This window comes from Sapajus apella, unplaced genomic scaffold (genome assembly GCF_009761245.1).
Source record: "Sapajus apella isolate SASKATOON/1434 unplaced genomic scaffold, GSC_monkey_1.0 scaffold3, whole genome shotgun sequence".
NCBI classification, from domain to species: Eukaryota; Metazoa; Chordata; class Mammalia; order Primates; family Cebidae; genus Sapajus; species Sapajus apella.
In genome coordinates, this window is record NW_022436943.1 from 36,716,437 (window position 1) to 36,734,140 (window position 17,704).

General features: G+C 35.5%; 1 protein-coding gene across 6 annotated transcripts in view; it reads right to left on the reverse strand.

Moving 5' to 3' along the window:
* CSMD3 (CUB and Sushi multiple domains 3) overlaps positions 1-17,704 on the reverse strand; it is a 1,239,477-nt gene that overhangs the window by 627,116 nt on the left and 594,657 nt on the right. The gene's annotated exons all lie outside the window — the stretch shown is intronic.

Genomic DNA, 17,704 nt, shown 5'->3' on the forward strand with positions numbered 1-17,704 from the left:
GACAGTGAATTTCAGTTTTTGTAGAGCAGCCAAACGCTAATGGAATAACTGCATAATAATATCTCAGGTCCACTGATTTTGTCAGTAGAATCTGAAGTGTTCAAATTAAAATTTTCTATAGTATAAGCTTTGGGGGTTCCAAATTTTGCAAAACTTTCCACTTGCTTTGTTATGAAAATAAAAGAGCTTCTTCAGCAATTTTAACTAAAAAGTTGGAATTAGATGACACACTAATAATACATTTCTCAGTTTCATTGGAGGCAGTGGCACTGTTGATGACAAAATGCTGTGGCAGTAGCAGATACACTTTTAAAAAGACTCAAGCCCTTACCTGCGGTCACTTATATGCATGTCCCACATGACAGCTATCTTACAAGTCCAAAAGATCCAGAATGCGTGATTATGTCATAAGACTAGTTAAGAATAAGCATTAATCCCAATATTATGCTTAGGAGATGCAATATCCTAAATCATGTTACTCTTTTATCAGATCCTGATTAAATAGATAATCATGATTGTATTACAGTGGTAAGAGAAGACACTAAGCTCCAATCAATTTATCTGATATTCTTATCTGTAATGAGACAGGAAGGATGGGAATTGGGCTTCAGCTCACCTCCACTGGAGCATCCTTTCTTGCATTCCCTCTGATCACAAACCCATACCACTACTTCACTGATGCCATACCTGTTACTAGTTATATGAAGAAAATAACCATTCTATGTTCTTGTTCTATGCTCTCATAATGTGTAACCATGGCTTATATTTAAATAATTCCAGAAATGGGCCTTAGGAGGTCAAAAATCAAACCAAGTTTGTAGTGTCCCACCTTGGGAAGGAATGTTGCACAATTGATTTATAGTCTTGTTGTCACTGGCCAGACTACCAGGTGGCCCATTGCTCAAAATAACCATCACAATCAGATATGATGATCAATATACCTACCACTTATGTGCTATGCACAGAATAGCCTGCGTACCATACCCCTTATGTTAATTCCCATCTGTTACCTGGTAAAGAAATTCCCTACGGGCTTTTCTTGGAGAGCCAGCTAGAGGACCCTTGTGCCTCTGCTGTCTCCATTGTGCTTAAGCACAAGTCCTGAAATAAATACCTTGTCTGGGAAATCTACTTGATCTCATGTTAATTTCCATTACTTAGGGAGCCAAAGAGCCTGTAGTCTTTAGCAATAATGCCAGTTTAATAATGTTTATTGGTGGATCATACACTTGGGTAAAAATGGCCCAATTTATTGTTTTGTATGCTATGGTGACCTCTTATGACATTTTGGAAGCTTATGCTTTGCCTAAAATTAAGCTGACACAAGCAGCACAGTTAATAGAAGTTACTAGAGCTGCAATTCTTGATAGGTAGGTAGGTAGGTAGGTACGTAGGTTGGTAGAAAATACGTGTTTGGTCTCTATCACATAGAAAAGCAAATCTGAAGAAACAGAAACGTCTCGACTTTGAGGGGAAGTAAAATATCTCATAGAAAACTGATAGCTTATTTGTTAGAAGCTGTACAACTGTCGTATCAGATCAGTAATCATTTGTACAGCTCACATAGAGCAGAATAACAAAAATTTTTAATGCAACTATTTTGCTGACAGAGCTGCAAAAGCAACTGTTAAAATGTAACAGATTCTAAACTTGGAAGCATCACCTTTAATACAAGAAAGTTTTGTTAATTTTCACAAATATGCTTCACAAAAGGAAATTCACAAATTAATTATAAAGGAGGCTAAAAAAAATTCGACTGAACTCCGAGATTACCTAATAATGTAATCCCCATATAACAATTCTTATTTGATTAATAATGTGTCATTGACATACTCTTCTAAGTAAAATGAGGACTTTAAAGACCCTAGACTATTACTCTGCTTACATAAAAATAAAAATATTCCAAAAATATTAGATGAGCTATTTGTCAGGATAATTATTTACAGTCCATTCATAAGGTACAAGTGGCAGTTTTCCCCAACCAGCTTTACCAGAAACTAAGTGCCAGTTGGATTTCATAAAATTAATGTCTACAAAAAGTATGATATTTTGTCTAGTTATAGTCTATATAATGTTTGGATGGTCTGAAGTCTTTCCTTCTTTAAATGTAAATGCTCAAGCTGGGTAAAGTATTTTTTAATACCCATGATTTCCACTTTGGGGTATAGAAGCAGAATGAATCTGAGAGAGGAAATCATCTTATTTTCACTGTCACCTAACAATTATGCAATTATTTATAGATTCCTATAAGATGAATGTAGCTCATTTGCTGAGATTTGGCAATATACTGAATTAAAATGGCCTGGCATTTTACTGTTAGCAATGTCGAAAATTAAAATGACCTCTGCAAACAAGTATACTTTTCCCTTTGAACTAATGGTTGCCAGATCTATGAATATCAGCCAGTTATCATGTACTGTGCCCAATTTAACTGTCCCCTCTTAATCATGTTCATACTTCAAGGTGCTTCTTTCTTCCCTAGAATCCCTGAGACACCAAATCATCAGGACCTGGAAGGACTTGCTGAAATAAATTTGCCACCCTATTGACCAGGAGATTTGATTTATCTGAATGTGTTCCAGAGGTATGATGAGCTGAGCTTGTACTTGAAGGATCAAGTACTCTTGATCATCCACCTGGCTATCAAAGTGAAAGAAAACCTCACACAGATTTATACTTGCCAAGTGGAGCCAGCACCCCAGAAAAATTTCCAAATGGTTCCTAAAAAGGACTCAAAATACATTTTCTAGATAATTAATTTTGGCCCTGAACTCAAGTGAAAGAAGATATTCCAGTGAGTTTATGCTCATAGACTGCTTTGTTGTCCTATTCGCAGTAATGTTATTTCAATTACTTTAAGAATCACACTTAACTTAAAAAAAAACAAATATGTTATTTGTTACACTACATTTTCTTTGTGTATTCCTGGTAATAGTTCCGACAGTCACATATTTCCAAACAGCTCAGAATTGGACTCCTAGTGATCAAGATGGGCTTAATGTTCCACTCACCCTAACTAAACTTTGGAAAACTTTAGGTGGGTTTCTTCCTGACTAAAGGTTCCTGACCTCATTCTTAAAGCATTTAACTTAAAAAAACTTGCAATTATTAATTCATTCTCTGCCCTTTTGGATGTAAATATTCACCAACCCACGAGTATATTTCTCAAGATCCTGGAAGCCATTCCTTTGAAATGTAATCATTGAAGGAGATAGCACTTCCATCTCCCACTCTCTATGGGAGAATAGGAGCTTAACTTCAGTAAGAAACAACTGAAACACAGATGGTCTATTTACATTGACTAATCTCTCATCTAAAACTTTCCAGTAATTTTCCACTAGCTCACTCCACTGCTTAAAAACCCTCCCACCTTTTGTTTCAGCGGACAAGTTCAGTCTCTCTCCTCTATTGCAATAGTTCTGGGAAAAGTCTTTCTTGTTTGTTTAACTTGTCTGGTCCAATTTTTCTTTTACACCAGAATAGATATGATCTACTTATAAGTCCAACAGTCCAATTATTTGCAGAGTAAAAGTGAAACCATTTTCTCACTAATTTTTTAATAATCCCAAAGTAAAAGTAATTAATATGTGTCTAACTACTTAATCCCTAAATTTCATACATACAGGCAAATACAATTTTTTTAACTGATTTGAATGGAAGGATGATTTAGAATGGAAAACATCTAATTAACAGACAAACAAATCTGACGTTTATAGGTAAGACTGCAAATGACAGGTCTAATATAAGTTAATCAGCTTTGGGACACAAGTCTCTCCAGTCCAAATATTAATGTATAAACAAAGGTAAATGTCTATTATTTACAGAGATTTAATTAACTGTTATTATAATTAAATTATTGATTTGGACTTACGTAAAGCCCATAGGCTAAGTTTGTCCTCAAGAATTGTAATAATTAAAGTCACGTATATTAAATACTGAAGTTCAATCTGTGCCCTTTAGTGGTGCCTCATAATGATCCTAGAAAATGGTTATCTTTGTGTTTTCCATCTCCAAAAAAATTGGAAAAATAAATACTAAAAGTCCTAGATGATCGTATAAATGTAATAGCACGTTTATGATTAATAAAAACTCAGAAAAAGTTTTTGGCCCCCCCAAAAAATTTTATTTAAAAATTTAGATATTTGGGTCCTAGGGTTAAGGTATACCTTAGGCTTGGTTTAGCAAGATGTCATGAGGATCTACAAAATAATATTCAAATAGCTAATTATTTGAAAGTATATGCAATGTATATAACACCAGGGTTTATAAAATTAATGGATGATGGAGAATTTTTGTTCCTGGGTAATCAAGATCTGCTTGAACTGAACTATTCACTATTGGTTCACTTAAATAATATATTTAAAAGTTATATTTCCAAGGCTAATAACACAATAATTTTAAATTAAATTCTATTATATTTCTGATAATTACCTTGCTTTGCTTCTTACAATGGATTGGCTATATATTTTGATAACTGCAAACTGCCCAGAGAAACGCAGAAACAGCAATACAGATAATTTAATAATTATAGTGTCATAAAATGGTAACACAAAAGGAAAGTTTCAAGTATAAATACAAATCTTTGAAAAAATGTGAAAATTTTCTTGAAATTATAAAGGTAAGGGAACTCCCCCAACCCTACTTCTCTTTAGAATTTCCTGTAGAAACCCAGAAGTTGTAAATGCTTTCTTTTTTTCTTTCAGATATGTGTAAATATTTTACAAGCTAAATAAAACTCTTACCAGTTTTGCATTCTAAAAATGTCTTTCTTAGAGTTCTTGAGGCCATCTTTTTGAAATACGAACATCGAGGAAAATTGTATACTGTCTTCCTGTTTCACTGAATGTTAAAATCTAGGCACTTGGTGCTGTTATGTAACTTCTTGATTGTCATAAAGATATAAATATGTATTTTTTCTTTTGATAAAGACAATTAACATGTGTGTAATGGATTATATCTATCAGGCTATACAAAAAGGGTGAGATTAATTTCTCTTTCTTGAAATCTCCTTTACAGATTGCCTATGATGCAGATCAGAATCTGGTTTAATTTTTATTTATCAGAAAAACTGTTTCACTCCTTTTTACATTTTGTGAAGTCAATTTATTGACTTGGTAGGTAATTTTACTTTAATTATATTTTCTCAATACTTGATATTTCATTTAAAACCCTTTACTTTGTATAAAATCTTAATGGCCAATTCTTCTCAGTTCCCTCTCAAAGACCCTGGTTCAGATTCAAATGGTAGAAATCTCCCTGCTTTGGACAACTTTGTACTCAACCCTGACAGTAAAGGACACTGTAGGCTACAGAGGAAAGAGTCACATCATTCTTTTAAGACTCCTAAATCAGTCTTTAAATAGCTCTGTTACAATAAGTAGTCAGATAGGAGCAGGGCAGGAGAGGGCCTCCTTGCACCAGAAATATTAGGTGATCATCAGGTGATGGCCAGGCAGTTATTTAACTATCTAAAATAATAATTGTTGCAGCTAGCAGGAGGGGAAGGCATACTCCCAATAGATAGAAACACCTGAAACTGGTGATCAGTAGCTTCCTGATAAGATCTCAGTTGTTGGGCAAGTGGGCTTAAACATGTGGACTAGGAAGTAAGACATTGGACTTTAACTGGTAACACTTGACTAGTAAGGGGGAAAATGCCTCAAGAACACATGCATACAACCTCAGTAAACACACTGAGCACGTGGCCCACCCCAAGTGTTGGTAGGCCACTGTGCTTGCAGACAGCCCACCACAAGGAAGACCTGGGAAGAAGAGATGCAACACCCCCAGAAGCATGCCAACATATAAAACCCCAGGTCAAAGGTCAAACCATGCAATTGACTCTCTCAAGTAGCCTGCTTGGCTGTCTTCCAAATGCACTTTACTTCCTTTCATTCCTTCACTTAAATTTTTTAATAAATTCACTTCTGCTCTAAATTTTGCCTTGCTCTCTCACTCTGCCTTATGCCTCCCTGTTGAATTGTTTCTTCTGAGGAAGCAAGAATAAAGCTGCTGCAGTCCTGAACAGATTTGCTGCAACTAACGGTTGTACCAATATGTAATACATCTTTTTGATGTATTATTTATGAATGTAAAAAATACTTCAATACATGCTTATTTACAGGCTGAGCAACTTCAGTGTTCATAGTTCATTCTAGTCTTCCTAATCAGTCACTTTATGCTAAAATGAAAGAGATAAAGTCCTAAATAGGTACACTCAAAAATCTTTTACAAGAATTGAAATAGGATATAAAATAAAAAACATAATCTATTAAATTTTTATTATGGCTGTGTGGATGAAAGGCCTTAGCTCACTTCAAAAGTTCATTGAAAAATCAACTCACAATAAGGCAGATTAATAAGAGAAAATGTTGTAGGAAATAAAATGGGTTCTTGTCACATGATCAGGAAAGATTAGGCTCACAAACACATAGAAGACGGATTAGAGGAATTTATTTGGCAAAAAGGAAAAACAAGTCAGCAAAATGAGATTGAGTCCTGCTAACAGGTTTTTCACCTCACCAATTCAATCCCAGGTTACTATCCAGGAACAGGGGATGCCAGGCACCACCCACCACTGCAACTGGTGCAAAAGTCCCATCCCAAAACTCCACTCTGTCCTCCCAGTTGGAGATTCTTTGGGGTACACAGTGATTGCCTGATGTTCTAGTGTGTTCCAGAAGTTTATATATATATATATCATCTTCAGGTTACAGAAAGAATGGGGACTTGATCCTGGAAAAGTCTCTTCCAGCACTTGATCTCTAATGCTTTTTAATTCAAAATGCTCATTATACCAGGAGAGCTCTATTTTGGGGTAAAAATTTCTGCATTCCTTAAGGCCTATTGACTGATTGTCTATAATCACTCAAGGCCTGTGGATACATCTATTAAGGATGAGAATTGTAGTCCTATGTTCTAACATACTTTTTTGTATTATAGATATGCAACTTTTGTTGTTTATGAAAGTACATTCAATATTTTTTCTTCTAATACAATGTTATCAAAAGCAGTGTATATGTTCATTTTGAAGTACATGAAATTCACTAAGATGACAATGATTAGAAAAAGTTGAGTTAAAAAACAAAACATCATCCTAAAACATCACAATAGAGTGACAGTTCAGAATGTGGGACAACACAGTGGAAGAATACTACCTTGTTTTTAAAATAAAAATATATAAAGTATTATGGAATAATGGGACTATATAAATGTTAGTTCACCTAGCTGAGTTGTCAATAATCATTGTTTTAACTTCATTTATGGCATAGGATTCAGAAGTTTTAATTTATTGGCTAACTCAAAAGCTTAATAGGTAGGATAGTGTTTGTCATGGGTCTTACTACCCTTTAAAAATAGATTTCTATATTGTGTTTTATTTTAAGAAAATTGAATTTGAAGGCCCAAGTTTTTGTATACACAACTTTGCATTCAAAGATGGAATATGGATATTTCATTGTATATATTTAACTCTAATCAGCTCCTGCTTATAACACTCAGTATTTGTAGGAAGAAATCCAGCTATTTAGATATTATTTCTATGTTTTGCCCTAATTTCTTCTTCTACAATCACTTTTGAAATGCCTGATACAATGCAAATATTCCTGAGGACAAAAGGAAAAGCAACAAATAAAAATTATTTTAGTTTAGTTTCAACAATTCAATATATTCAAAACAAATATACACATATCTAAAAGTCAAGCAAAACAGAAGTAAATCCTTTTTTTCAAGGAAATCATCAGTGTTTTAACATTAGACATAGCAAAAATCACAATCAATAAATAATGATGAACCATACAGAATAAATTATTTCTTATATTTAATCATTTGTTGCCAATTATCAAAATGTCACAGAGGTTATTTTTGTATTGGGGCCTTATGATTGCCCAATAGCAGCTCATACGAATAACTACGTGTGAAATCTCATCTACACGATGAGGTAACTGCTCCCATCAGTTTGATTGATTTTCCTGGATGTCGTATCAGTGAGTGCTGAAATCCCCAAATAGGACTACGGAACGCTACAACTCATGGCACAGATACAGCTCATAGATAATATCTGCAAAGATAACCCTTCATGTTGATATGTCTCAGTATGTGTGTCTTGGAGTAGAATATTTTTTCTTCCTTTATAATTCCTGTTAACACCTAACAATATTAACACGAGGCTCTCTGTAAGGCCTTCAGGGAAATCTGAGATGAGTCGAAGATGATTGCTGCTCTCAAGGGATGTGTGTGTGTTTGTGAGTGTGCATGGTGAAGGAGGAAAGTGATGGTGCAAGACAGAGAGCAAGGCAGTAAGAAAACATTTCTTTTTCTTAATAATTATAACATAAAGGGCTAAGAATTTGTCTGACTGGTCAATTATCCTAGCCCTTTATTAATGCTGTGGCAATTAATCTCTAAATATACCACCTTTTGCCATATTTGGTATAGTCTCTTCTTTCATTAACCCATGGTCTTTGTGAGTATTTATTGAAGTCAAAAGCAAAATTAGGGAAATTTAACTCCCGGGATATAGGAGAATTTGTTCCAGACAAATATCATGTTTACTACTATGTTATCAAAAGGAGTAGGGCCTAGATATTAAAAAAGAACATTATTGAATAGTAAAATAAATAGTATGTCTTTGACAAAATATAGGGCTTAACGAACTAAGAGCCATGATAGTCATCTATTTATAAACCTAATGGAAAACAGAACTATCTTTTCCATGAAGCTAGTAGGAATATTATTTATTATTTATTAAAATGCTATTAAATAAAATATGTATTTACAAATCATCATATTAACCCAGAAGTGTGTGTGTGTTTAATATAAAAAGGAGAATAATCAGGGTAAAGTATTGTTAGCCTCTACTAACATATTTCTAAGAATGAAATTTGATACTGTACTAACTTATCCTGAAGAAATCAGAATTCCAAAGTGATAAAATAAACCAGGTTTGGATATCCAGACAAGCATTTCTTCCCTTCTTTAAGATGTTTGCTCAATTAGATGTCATTCAACATTACAGCTAGTGCTCGACTTATGACCATGATTGGTTCCGACAGACCTATCGTAACATGATTTGGTCGTAAGTTGAGTAGGCTTCACAGTACAGTACTGTGAAATGATGTTATAAAAATCTTTGTCATATTTTATCATAACTTTCTTTCATTATTGTTATATATCATAATTTTCTTTGTTCATTTTATGCCATTTGTATCATCTCTACACCATTTTGTTTCTTATTTTTACATTCATCAGGTTTAAGTAAAACACTGCATTACCAGTACAACTGGTTTAATATTTGCAAAACATACAAAATTACAAAATATAGGTGCATACAAAAATACAAAATACAGGTGTGAAAAATACCATAGGAAACATTTTCCCAATTGCAAAACGTATCAAAATATATAAACATGTACGAAACATTTTATTGGCCGCTGGTGCTTGGCTGCGAATCATTGATGTCGTCATCAGAGGCAGCTGTTGGGGTTACCGGAATTGGTTTTTTCATAAACATGGTGAGCTTTGTCTGACTTTTATGTTTCTTTTTTTCTTCATAAATTTCATGATACAGACAAAACATATCGTGCGCCATCCGTTCAATGCTTGCAAATCGTTCGATGTTTGGGTCCATTGCTTCGAAATGCATAAGAAGTTTATTCAGTAAAGATAAACCGTCTGATAATCCCTTAGTGGTGAACTTTCTTTCTGGCTCTTCCTCTTCTTTCTCTGCTTCTCTTCTTCTTCTTCCGCCACTCTTTCTTCTTCCAGTTTGATTAACTCTTCATTTGTAAGTTCTCCCGATTCTTTGTCTGGCAACTCTTCGACATCTTCCATTTCACACTCCAAAGAAAGGTCTTTAGCGAGTTTTACTATTTTTTTCCCGAATCGTTTCAAGTTCATGTTCACTGTCAAATCCATCAAAATCATTAACATAGCGCTTAACACAATTTTTCCAGATGCCATTCATGCACTTTGTCATCACAGCCTCCCAGGCGGTAGCAATATTCTTGATACACATCAAAATGTTGTAGTGTTTCCAAAAATCTACAGTGGAGCAGTCATAAAGTCGAATGGTCATAAGTTGCATAGGTCGTAAGTCGATCAATACCTGTATTGCATACTCACAGAATTTCCAGAGGTGTCTAGCTAACTTCAGCATCACCCTCTTCAAAAAATTAGTTGCAGTCTTATTTCATTTACTTAATTATCCAATCCTTCCAGCCTCATCTGCTACTTGATTTCAATTATTTATTATAGAATTAAATTCATTTCAAAACATTTCCATTCCTGTCCTCAAATATAAAATGAAAGAAGGGTATCATCTGTACTTAATAATGAGAACATTTAAAAGTCTGAAAAAACCAATAATAAAAAGAATTAGGAGATTTGAGGCACTTGATATCGTATTAAAATGGATTAATCCCTATAAGAAGTAGATATGAACAAGGTGAAAGGTTTGGTGTGCTTACACTGAAATGTCACTTGATTAAGAAAGAGTTCAGTTTTTATAAAATGAATTGCTATATTTAAAATACACAGGAGTTTTACTTTCACTGCCTAAAAGTTGTATAGTAAGGACCACTGGCCTCTTTTTGAGTCTTACAAAAACATAATATACATAATTACAAAAAGGGCTGAATGTGAATATATTTGCCTTTACGCCTGCTATTCTCATCGTTTTATGATTATTTAAATATAATTGATTTTTAGGCACTTTTTTAGCTTTCTCACATTCTCACTAAAGGGCAAATTTACATTCACTGAATGAGTAGCCTAAAAGGCATGGTTGCAGAATGAGGCCTTAATTTTCTTTTTCCTTTAAGTTCCGGATACAAGTGGAGAACATGTAGGTTTGTTACGTAGGTATACATGTGCCATGATGGTTTGCTGCACTTATCAACCTGTCATCTAGGTTTTAGGCCCTCAATGCATTAGCTATTTGTCCTAATGCTCTTCCTCCACTCACCCACATCTGCAACTGGCCTCAGTGTGTGTTGTTCTCCTCCATGTGTCCATATTGTTCGACTCCCACTTATGAGTGAGAAAATGCAGTGTTTGGTTTTCAGTAAGTTTGCTGAAGATGATAGCTTCTAGCTCCATCCATGTCTCTGCAAAGGATATGATCTCATTCATTTTTATGTCTGCATAGTATTCCAGGTTGTATATGTACCACATTTGCTTTATCCAGTCTACAGGGTTGATGGGCATTTGGTTTGGTCCCATGTCTTTGCCATTGTAAACAGTGCTTTGATAAACATATGTGTATATGTGTCTTTACAGCAGAATTATTTATATTTCTTTGGGTATATACCCAATAATGGGATTGCTGGGTCAAATGGTATTTCAGGTTCCAGATCCTTGAGAAATTGCCACATTGTCTTCCACAATGGTTGAACTAATTTACATTCTCACCAGCAGTGTAAAATCATTCCTATTTCTCATATGTTTGCTGGATGTTTAGATTGCAAAAATATTCTCCCATTCTGTAGGTTGCCTGTTCACTCTGATGATAGGCTTTTTTTGTTTTGTTTTGTTTTTTGCTGTGCAGAAGCTCTTTAGCTGAATTAGATCCCATTTTTAAAGTCAGGCTTTTGTTGCAATTGCTTTGCATTTCAATCATGAAGTCTTTGTCCACGCCTATGTTCTGAAAGGTATTATCTAGGTTTTCTTCTAGGGTTTTTATGATTTTGGGTTTTACATTTAAGTATTTAATCCATCGTGAGGTAATTTTTATGTAAGGAGAAAGAAAGGGATCCAGTTTCAGTTTTCTGCATATGGCCAGTCAGTTTTCCCAGCACCATTTATTGAAAAGAAAGCCCTTTCTTCATTGCTTGCTTTTGTCAGGTTTGTCAAAGATCAGATGGTTATAGATGTGTAGTATTCCGGAGGTCTCTGTTCTGTTCTATTGGTCTATATGTCCATTTTGGTATGAGTACCATGCTGTTTTGGTTACTGTAGCCTTGTAGTATAGTTTGAAGTCAAGTAGTATGATGCTTCCAGTTTTGTTCTTTTTGATTAGGATTGTCTTAGCTATGCAGGCTCTTCTTTGCTTCCATATGAAATTTAAAGTAGTTTTTCCTAATTCTGTGAAGAATTTCAGTGGTAGTTTGATCGAGATAGCATTGAATCTATCAATTATTTCAGGCAGCATGGCCATTTTTACAATATTGATTCTTCCTATCCAAGAGGATAGAATGTTATTCCATTTGTTTATTTCCTCTCTTATTTCCTTATGCAGTGGTTAGTAGTTCTCCTTGAAGAGATCCTTAATATTCCTTGGAAGTTGTATTTTTATGTATTTTATGTTCTTGTAGCATTGTAAATGGGAATTCATTCATCATTTGGCTCTCTGCTTGTCTATTGTTGCTGTTTAGGAATTCTTGTGATTTTTGCACATTGATTTTGTATACTGAGACTTAGCTGAAGTTGCTTATCAGCTTAAAGAGTTTTGGGGCTGAGACAATGGGGTTTTCTAAATATAAAACCGTGTCATCTGCAGAGACAATTTGACTTCCTCTCTTCCTATTTGAATACCCATTTTTTGTTACTCTTGCCTGACTGCCCTGGTCAGAACTTCTAACAGTACGTTGAATAGGAGCGATGAGAGAGGGTATCCTTGTCTTGTGATGTTTTTTAAAGGGAATGATTCCAGCTTTTGCCCATTCAGTATGATATTAGCTGTGGGTTTGTCATAAATAGCCCTTATCATTTTGAGATATGTTCCATCAATGTCTAGTTTGCTGAGAGATTTTTATTTCTGCTTATAAAAAATATCTTTATTATTTAAAATTTAGAAAATTAGATAAAGTAAAAAGTACTTAGAATTCCACACCTAAAAATAGTCTTTAACAGATTGGATATTTAGCTCATTCTTGCATAACATTTTCATATATATATTTTCATTATACTTTAAGTTCTGGGGTACATGTGCAGGTCATGCAGGATTGTTACATAGGTATATACATGCCATGGTCGTTTGCTGTATCCATCCCCCCATCACCTACATTAGATATTTCTCCTAATGTTATCCCTCCCCAATACCCCGCCCCTTGCTATCTCTCCCCATTTCCCCTACCCTCCAACAGGCCCTGGTGTTTGATGTTACCCTCCCTGTGTCCATGTGTTCTCATTGTTCAACCCCCACTTATGAGTGAGAACATGTGGTGTTTGGTTTTCTGTTCTTCTCTCAGTTTGCTAAGAATCATCCAGCTTCATCTATGTCCCTGCAAAGGACATTAACTCATTCTTTTTTATGGCCACATAGTATTCCATGGTGTATATGTGCCACATTTTATTTATCCAGTGTATCCTTGAAGGGAATTTAGGTTGGTTCCAACTCTTTGCTATTGTAAACAGTGCCTCAATGAACATATGTGTGCATGTGTCTTTATAATAGAACAATTTATAATCCTTTGGGTATATACCCAATAATGGGATTGCTGGGTCATCAAAAAGCTTATCCATCATGATCAAGTCGGCTTCATTACAGGGATGCAAGGCTGGTTCAACATACTCAAATCTATAAACACAATCCATAAACACATAAACAGAACCAAAGACAAACACCACATGACTATCTCAATAGATGCAGAGAACACCTTTGACAAAATTCAAAAGCTTTTTATGCTAAAAACTTTCAATAAACTATGTATCGATGGAAGATATCTCAAAATAATAAAAGCTTTATATGACAAACCCACAGCCAATATTGCATTGAATGGGCAAAAACAAGAAGCATTCCCTTTGAAAACTGGCACTAGACAAGGGAACCCTCTCTCACCACTCCTATTAAACATAGTATTGGAAGTTCTAGCCAGAGCAATCAGTCAATAAAAAGAAATAAAGGATATTCAATTAGTAAAATATAAATTCAAATAGTCTCTATTAACAGATGATATGATTGTATATTTAGAAGACCCCATCATCTCAGCCCAAAATCTCCTTAAGATGATAAGCAACTTCAGCAAAGTCGCAGGATACAAAATCAATGTGCAAAAATGACAAGCATTCCTATATACCAATAACAGACAAACAGGGATCCAAATCATGAGTGAACTCTCATTCACAACTGCTACAAAGAGAATAAAATACTTAGGAATACAACTAACAAGGGGCGTAAAGGATCTCTTGAAGGAGAACTATAAACCACTGCTTAACAAAATAAAAGAGGATACAAACAGATGGAAAAACATTCCATGTTCATGGTTAGGAAGAATCAATATTGTGAAAATGGTTATACTGCCCAAAGTAATTTATAGATTCAATGCTATCCCCATCAAGCTACCACTCACCTTCTTCACAGAACTGGTAAAAAACACCTTAAACTTCATAGGAAACCAACAAAGAGCCTGCATAGCCAAGACATTACTAAACAAAAAGAACAAAGCTGGAAGCATCACGCTACCTGACTTCAAACTATACCACAAGACTACAGTAATCAAAACAGCATGGTACTGGTACCAAAACAAAGATATAGATGATGGAACAGAACAGAGGTCAGAAGCAACACCACACATCTATAATTATTTGATCTTTGACAAACCTGACAAAAACAAGCAACGGTGAAAGGATTCCCTGTTTAATAAATGGTGTTGGGAAAACTGGCTAGCTATATGCAAAAAGCTGAAACTGGATCTCTTCCTACACCTTATATAAAAATTAACTCCTGATGTATTAAAGATTTAAACATAAGACCTAACACCATAAAAAACCCTAGAAGAAAACCTAGGCAATACCATTCAGGACATAGGCATAGGCAAGGACTTCATGACTAAAACAGCAAAAGCAGTGGCAATAAAAGCCAAAATAGACAAGTGGGATCTAATTAAATTTCAGGGCTTCTGCACAGCAAAAGAAACAATCATTAGTGTGAACCAGAAACCAATAGAATAGGAAAATTTTTTTGCAAGCTACCCATCTAACAAAGGGCTAATATCCAGAATCTACAAGGAACTAAAACAAATTTACAGAGATTCTGGTATGTTGTTTCTTTATTTTTGTTGGTTTCACAGAACTTGTTTTCTGCATTAATTTTATTATTTACGCAAGAGTCATTCGGGAGCAGGTTGTTCAGTTTCCATATAGTTGTGTGGTTATGAGTAACTATCTTAATCCCGAGTTCTAATTTTACTGCCCCGTGGTCCTTTTTGTTTGTTTTTCCTTCAATGGTCAAGTGCTTCTGTGGGACTGCTATAGTTTGCTGGGGGATCACTTCAGGCCCTATTCACTTGGTTCACTCCTGCACCTGGAAGTGTCATTCAAGGAGGCTGGAGAACAGCAAAGATGAGTGCCTGCTCCTTCCTCTGGGATCTCTGATCTTGAGGGGCACTAACCTGATGCCAGTAGGAATCCTCCTGTATAGGGTGTCTGAGAGCCCCGGTTGGAGGGTCTCACCCAGTTGGGTGACAAGGGGAGCAGGACTTGTTTAATGAAGCACTTTGACTGTCCCTTGGTGGAAGGGGTGTGCTTTGCTGGAAGGAAAATGAGTTGTCTGGTCTGCCTGGATTCCTCAGAACTTGCAGGAGAAAAAACTAAGTCTGCTGGTTTGCAGAGACTGCAGCCACTCCTCCCTCTAGGGACTCAGGCCCAGGAAAATCAGAGTTCTGTCCCTGAGCCCCTGGCTGGAGTTCTTGGAATTCCTGCAGGGAGGTCCCACCCGTGAGGAGTGATGGGTCAGGGTCAGACCTGAAGAGGTACTCTGGCCACAGTCTGCCACAGCGGGTATGTTGGGCTATGGTGGATACCACTTGAGATAACCCATCCAGCTCTAATAGCAGAACAGCATGGCCTGGAGCTATAGAGATGGCTGCCACCCTTCCCTTGCTCTGGGAGTTTAGTGTGTTCAGCATCTATCAGTCCCAGTGTTGGCTGCCAACCCTCTCCCAAGGAGCTCAAATGAATTATACAGCAGGTAGTCAAAGCTGCGGTGCTAGCCACAACTCCCCTTGGGAGCTCTGTAGGCTTAAGAAGATTCTATCTGAGTGTCTATTGAGAATCTGTGTGGCTCCGTGGTTGGGACCCTAGGCTCTGGTGCTGTGTGTTCACGAGTGGGATCATCTGATCTGTGAGCTGCACAGTTCTGTGGGAAAAACATGGTTTCTCAGGCTGGGTAGCATGTGCACTCACCACCTCCCTTGGCTGTGGAATGGGGGCTCCCCTGCCCCATGTGGCTCTCCGATGGGCTGCCATACCACAGTGTTCTTCCTTCCTCTCCTTGGATCATGCCAGCCACCCAGTCAGCTCTGATGACAGAATCTTGATATCTTGATGGCCAGTGCAGGATTCTCACACTGTCCTGGAACTTTTTAATAGGAGCTCCGACTGCCACTGCTTCTAGTTGGCCATCTTGGCCCTGGCCTAAAGTCTTAATTTTTAATCCCCACTGAAGATATAGTTCTCACTGGAAACTTTAAATTTGTTGGTGTAGGAACACCCATTATACTTGGTATTCATTTGAAAAATAATATCTAATAGTCATTCTATGTTATTTATACAATGATTTTCTGTCCAAAAAGAATATCAGTGCATACATCAGAGAATTCATGAATGTCTTCAGAATTTTTCTAACATTGAAACAGGGTAAAAAATATGGTTCAAACACATTATTTTTTTTAACACTAGGGATTGTACAGACCACTGCTAAATCCCAATAAATGTATCCTTTTAATATTTAACCAATTCTAATGGTTGCATATTTAAGATAATTTTGACATCTTTTTTCTCAGTTTTACTGGGTTACACTCTCTCTCTCTCCATATATATATATAATATTTCCACCTATAGTTGTGTCACACTAATTAGCTCAAAGAGCATTTTTTTTTAAGAAAGCGGCAATAGGAGGACATAACATCTATGATCTTGGATTTCAGTTTAACAAAATGATTTCTAATATTTCATCCAATGCTGAGATATGAAGTTTCTTTTATAGCAGATATATTATAAAAGCTTTTTTAAAAATATTTTTTAGTCAATTTACTAGTTAACCTGCCTTTTCTTGCTCATGTGTTTAAGAATCTGAATCTAAAATCCAGTTTTCTGTCTTAAGACGAAAAAAGAAAAGATGTCCCATCAAATACATGTTTTACAATTTTATTTCTAAAGAGCATATTATGGGATTGATCAAACGTATAGAGAGTAATTCTGTGATGTGTGGGGATTAATCACCAAATTTGCCATATATTATTAATATCCAAGAAACTTCAATGTTTATGAGGGTCAGGTAAAGAAACAGATATATTTATTTGGAAAACAATGCATAAATTGATAGAGAAAGCAATCCACATTTTGTCTTATGTCAGGTGTTATGTAACTAAATAGCTACAGGCCCAGGCAGGCAAAGCGAAGGATCTTAGAAGCTCAAGTGAAAAATGATAAAGGGATGAGTGGCCATGAAGAATCTATACCCTCTCTAAAGGAGGCAGAAGACAGCCCTAGTCAATTTTTGCCACATGACCATGAAGATCTAGTGTCACCAGTTTTTCAAGAAACCATGAATTCAAATTTTTAATGTAATTTTCAGTTCATTAAAACTCTGTATTTAACAAACAATAACAGGAAAAAAAAGCATAGCTACTAAGAGCAGCTCTGTTGCTGTCATTTTATATATGTACAATTTTACAGTATATTGTATATAAAATATATGTAAATTTATATTATAATGAAATCCAAACTATCAGGTATAAATCTATAAGAAAATTTAGGAGAAACT